We start from the raw sequence: 5,806 nt of genomic DNA on the forward strand, positions 1-5,806 counted from the left end.
AAACACAAGGTCTGGTGCTGAGGGGAGGGAAAGGGAGTTAATTCTTAATTGGTGCAGAGCTTCTGTTTGGGATTATGGAGAAGTTTGGGTAATGTATATTAGTGATGGTAACTTAACATTGTGAATGTAATTAACACCACTGAATTTTAATTTGAATGTGGCTAAAAGGGGAAATGTTAGGTGGTATATATATTACTAGAGTTAAAAAAAATCATAGGACATTACAACACAAACAGTGAAACCTAAATAGCTAGGGTTTATAAATAATTCACTATGGGTAATAGTACAATTATAATAATGTTCTCTCATCAATTGTAATAAACCTACAATACTAATGCAATATATTATAAATGGAGGTGGGTATGAACTCTGCATTGTCTACATGATCTTTCTTTCTTTGAATCTACAACTTCTCTAATAATAAATTATGTGTTGGGCTGAGACGTCTGTACTTTGCAGTCAATGGGAAGCCATTGAATAATTTTAGTAATTTTTGACACAGGAGCAATGGTGGTTAAGTTACATTTTAGATGTGGTTAGCAATCCAAGAGGTAGAAAGCCATATTATATAGCTGTTTTAATATACTGAGGTAGAAGTATTGAGGGAATGAAGAGGATAAGTTAGTGGAGACAGATCAGGGAAAATATGATTTCCATAAATCTGGCACAAACAAGGCATTGAATAAGTACATAATGAATAAATAAATGATGGAAATGGGATAGTACATAATCCACATGAGATGGAATTATTTAATTTAGTTTAAAAGTCATTAAATAAACTTGCATAAATTTAATGGGGAAATTCCTTTAGTTTGTATGAGTAGGTGAAATATATATTGAAATATATAAAATCCACAAAAAAAGCTAAGAATATTGGTTGCTATATCTAAGGAAAAATAAAAAAAAGATATTCATAATGGGAGGGGAAGGGATGGTGAATATTGACATATTGGCAGATTCTTCCATCCTTTTTGAAAGGGATAGGTGTCATTATGGAAAGAAGATATGTTATAGGACAAGTCATTGAGTTAGAAGAGGATTTTATAAAATATTATTTGAATGAGTATTTTTGATCCATGTATTTTCAAAAATGTTTTGAAATCTTTTTTGAAAGAAACTTGAGATGTCATTGTTTTCTTGTTTGATGTTGGCGGGTTTAATGAGGCTAATACCCTTTAAGGGGGATTGTATTAGTTAGGGTTCTCCAGAGAAACAGAATCAACAGGAAACACTCGCAAATATAAAATTTATAAAACTGTCTCACGTAACCATGGGAATGCAGAGTCCAAAATCCGCAGGGCAGGCTGTAAAGCTGATGATTCCAATGCAGGGTCTGGATGAATTCCACAAGAGAGTCTCACTGACCGAAGTAGGAAGAGAGCCTGTCTTTTCTGAATCCTCCTTAAAAGCTAGCGATTAGATTAAGCATCACTCATTGCAGAAGATACTCCCCTTGGCTAATTACAAATGGAATCAGCTGTGGATGCAGCTGACGTGATCATGATTTAATTCTATGAAATGTTCTCATCGCAACAGACAGGCCAGCACTTGCCCAACCAGAAAAATAGGTACCACCACTTGGCCAAGTTGACACATGAATCTGACCATGACAGTCCCCCCATGTCAACTTGGCAGCTATACATGTCACCTTAAATCATACCTAATTTCTAAATAAAAAAGCAATAAAACACACATTTTTTCTTTCACCTAACAATGCTCAACTGTCCTACATATAACTGGAAGCAAATTAAATCTCTCCAGAATAGGGTGCAAACCCTTAGGCAACATTCATTCTTAAACTTGATATCTTACAACTTAAATAGTATAACATGAACAAAACAGCATTACAGTCCTCATTTCTGTAAATGATCATGTGGTCATAATTCATATTTATCACTACCTTCTTCCACTACCCATTCCATGTTCCATTTACCATCAGCAAGTACTTCAGCTGGCCGTGGTTCTTTGCCTGGTGGGGTGACCCAAACCTTCATTTCTGAAGTTTCAGAGCAATTGGTAGTCCTGCCTGGACTGGGTGGTTGCAGTTTTCCATTGATTTTAATCACAGGGCATGGTAGTACTAAAAGACACCCTAGGGGATCTCCTATATTCCAAGAAAACTCTACCTCCATTATGGAGTTGCAGTCCTACTTCCCCCGATAGTCAGGGTCAATCACCCCAGACAATAATGCAGTTCCCTTCTTGGCTTGTTGATCCAGTGGCATGAGTAGCCCAAAATGACCAGGTGGCAGTCCTAGATTCCAGTTCAATGGAATCACTGTTGTTTCTCCTGGTGGAAGCACTCCCCATTTTGGAACTAAAACCTGTAGACCAGCAGAGCTCAGGGTCATAGGAACATGAAGCAAACATTTTTCTAGTGGATTACTAGGGGTAATAGTGAGTGGTACCACTCCCATTTCTACACCTTGGTTCCTGGACCCATGAATGCTGGCTATGGGAGACACAGCACCATACAGCGGACGCTGATTCAGAGCATATACAGCTTCCTGCAGAACATTACCTTAGCGTTTCAATGGTTGCCACCTAGTTGGCACAGTAATTTAGTTTTCAAAAGGCCATTCCACCTTTCTATCAATCCAGCTGCTTCTGGATGATGGGGAACATGGTAAGACCAGAGAATTCCATGAGCATGCGCTCATTCCCACACTTCATTTGCTATGAAGTGTGTTCCTTGATCAGAAGCAATGCTGTGTGGCATACCATGATGATAGGTAAGGCATTCTATAGGCTCACAGATGGTAGTTTGGGCAGAAGCATTGCAGGCAGGGAAAGCAAACCCATATCCACAGTATGTGTCTATTCCAGTTGGAACAAATCACTGCCTCTTCCATGAAGGAAGTGATTCAATGTAATCAACCTGCCACAATGTAGCTGGTTGGTCACCTCGGGGAATGGTGCCATATCAGGGACTGAGTGTGGGCCTCTGTTGCTGGCAGATTGGGTGCTCAGCAGTGACTGTAGCCAAGTCAGCCTTAATGAGTGGAAGTCCATGTTGCTGAGCCCATGCATAGCCTCCATCCCTACCACTGTGACCACTTTGTTCATGAGCCCATTGGGCAATAACATGAGTTGCTGGGGAAAGAGGCTGACTGGTGTCCACAGAATGGGTCATCTTATGCACTTTATTATTAAAACCTTCTTCTACTGAAGCCACCCTCTAGTGTGCATTCACATGGGACACAAATATCTTCATGTTTTTAGCTTACTCAGAAAGCTCTATCCATATATTTCTTCCCCAGACCTCTTTGTCACCAATTTTCCAATTATGGTCTTTCCAAGTCCCTGACCATCCATCCAAATCATTAGCAGCAGCCCATGAGTCAGTATACAAATGCACCTCTGGCCAGTTCTCCTTCCTAGCAAAGTGAACAACCAGGTGAACTGCTTGAAGTTCTGCCCACTGGGGGGATTTCCCCTCACCACTGTCCTTCAAGGACACCCCAGAAAGGGGTCGTAGTACTGCAGCTGTCCACTTTCAGGTGGTACCTGCATATTGTGCTGTACCATCTGTAAACCAGGCCTGAGTTTTCTCTTCCTCAGTCAATTCACTGTAAGGAACTCCCCAAGAGTCCATAGCTCTGGTCTGGGAAAGAGAAGGAAATGTTGCAGGACCGGAGACCATAGGCATTTGGGACACTTCCTAATGTAACTTACTTGTACCTTCAGGACCTGCTCTGGCCCTATCTTGTATATACCATTTCCATTTTACAATAGAGTGCTGCTATGCATACCAAACTTTATGACTTAGTGGGTCAGACAACGCCCAGCTCGTGATAGGCAACTCAGGTCTCATAGTAACTTGGTGGCCCAAGGTTAATCCTTCAGTCTCTACTAAGGCCCAGTAGTAGGCCAAAAGCTGTTTCTCAAAAGGAGAGTAGTTATTTTCAGCAGATAGCAAGGCTTTGCTCCAAAATCCTAAGGGTCTGCATTGTGATTCTCCTATAGGGACCTGACAAAGCCTCCAGGCAGCATCTCTATTTGCCATTGACACTTCCAGAACCATTGGATCTGCCAGATCATATGGCCCAAGTGTCAGAGCAGCTTGTACAGCAGCCTGGACCTGTTGCAGAGCCTCTTCTTGTTCAGGTCCCCACTCAAAATTAGCAGCTTTTCTGGTCACTCGATAAATGGGCCAGAAGAACTTACCCAAATGAGGAATATGTGGTTGCCAAAATCCAAAGAGACCAACTAGGTGTTGTGCCTCTTTTTTTTTTTGGTCATAGGAGGGGCCAGATGTAGCAACTTATCCTTCACCTTAGAAGGGATATCTCAACATGCCCCGCACCACTGGACACCTAGAAATTTCACTGAGGTGGAAGGCCCCTGTATTTTTGTTGGATTTATCTACCATCCTTTGACATGCAAATACCTTACTAGTAAGTCTAGAGTAGTTGCTACTTCTTGCTCACTAGGCCTAATCAACATGATATCATCAACATAACGGACCAGTGTGATGCCTTGTGGGAGGGAGAAATGATCAAGTTCCCTGCTGACAAGATTATGACATAGGGCTGGAGTGTTGATATATCCCTGAGGTGGGATAGTGAAAGTATCTAGATGATGTTGCCAGGTGAAAGCAAACTGTTTCTGGTGCTCCTTACTAACAGCTATTGAGAAAAAAGCATTTGCCAGATTAATAGCTGCATACCAGGTACCAGGGGATGTATTGATTTGCTCAAGCAATGATGCCACATCTGGAACAGCAGCTGCAGTTGGAGTTACCACCTGATTGAGCTTATGATAACCCACTGTCATCCTCCAAGACCCATCTCTTTTCTGCACAGGCCAAATAGGAGAGTTGAAAGGGGATGTGGTGGGAACCACTGCCTCCCCTTCATCCTTAAAGTCCTTAAGAGCAGCAGTAATCTCTGCAATCCCTCCAGGAATCTGGTATTCCTTCTGATTTACTATTTTGCTAGGTAGGGGCAATTTTAGTGGCTTCCACTTGGCTTTTTCCACCATAATAGCCCTCACTGCATGAGTTAGAGAACCAAGGTGGGGATTCTGCCAGTGGCTCACTATGTCTATCCCAATTATACATTCTGGAACTGAGGAAATAACTACAGGATGGGTCCGGGGCCCCACTGGACCCACTGTGAGATGGACCTGAGCTAAAACTCCATTGATCACCTGGCCTCCATAAGCCCCCACTCTGACTGGTGGACCAAAGTGACATTTTGGGTCCCTTGGAATTAATGTCACTTCTGAACAAGTGTTTAATAATCCCCAAAATATCTGATCGTTTCCTTTTCCCCAATGCACAGTTACCCTGGTAAAAGGCTGTTGGTCTCTTGGGGAAGGCTTGGAGGAAGATTAACAGTATAAATTTGTGGCAGTGTAAGTGGGTTCTACCCCAAAGGGATCTGGCCTCTCCTTCATTCAAGGGGCTCTGGGTCTGTAAACTGTTTCGAGTCTGGAAATTGATTAAGGGGCTGTGATTCTGTGTTATTGTAATTCAGGTTAGACTTCTGTTCACTTCACCTAGACCTCTTGGTTACATAGTGTGAACAAGAATTTGTAGACTGCCCTTCTATTGTATTTCTAGGTACCCCAAAACTTACTTGCCAATGCCACAAATCTCTGTCATATAATTTTGACTCCTGCTTTGAGTTTGCTGACTATTATAATAGTCACGTCTACCCTGTCTTTGGTGATTAAGTGCTGCCACCTGGCTTCTGCCAACTCAGGATCCAGTCACCCCATTGTGTTTAAGGATTCCAGCTCAGTGACAGCAATCCTACAGTAATATCTGACCTACAGAGAAGTGCAACTACAGAGAGGGATG

The sequence above is a fragment of the Tamandua tetradactyla genome, chromosome 10, assembly GCF_023851605.1.
Source record: "Tamandua tetradactyla isolate mTamTet1 chromosome 10, mTamTet1.pri, whole genome shotgun sequence".
Classification (NCBI taxonomy): domain Eukaryota; kingdom Metazoa; phylum Chordata; class Mammalia; order Pilosa; family Myrmecophagidae; genus Tamandua; species Tamandua tetradactyla.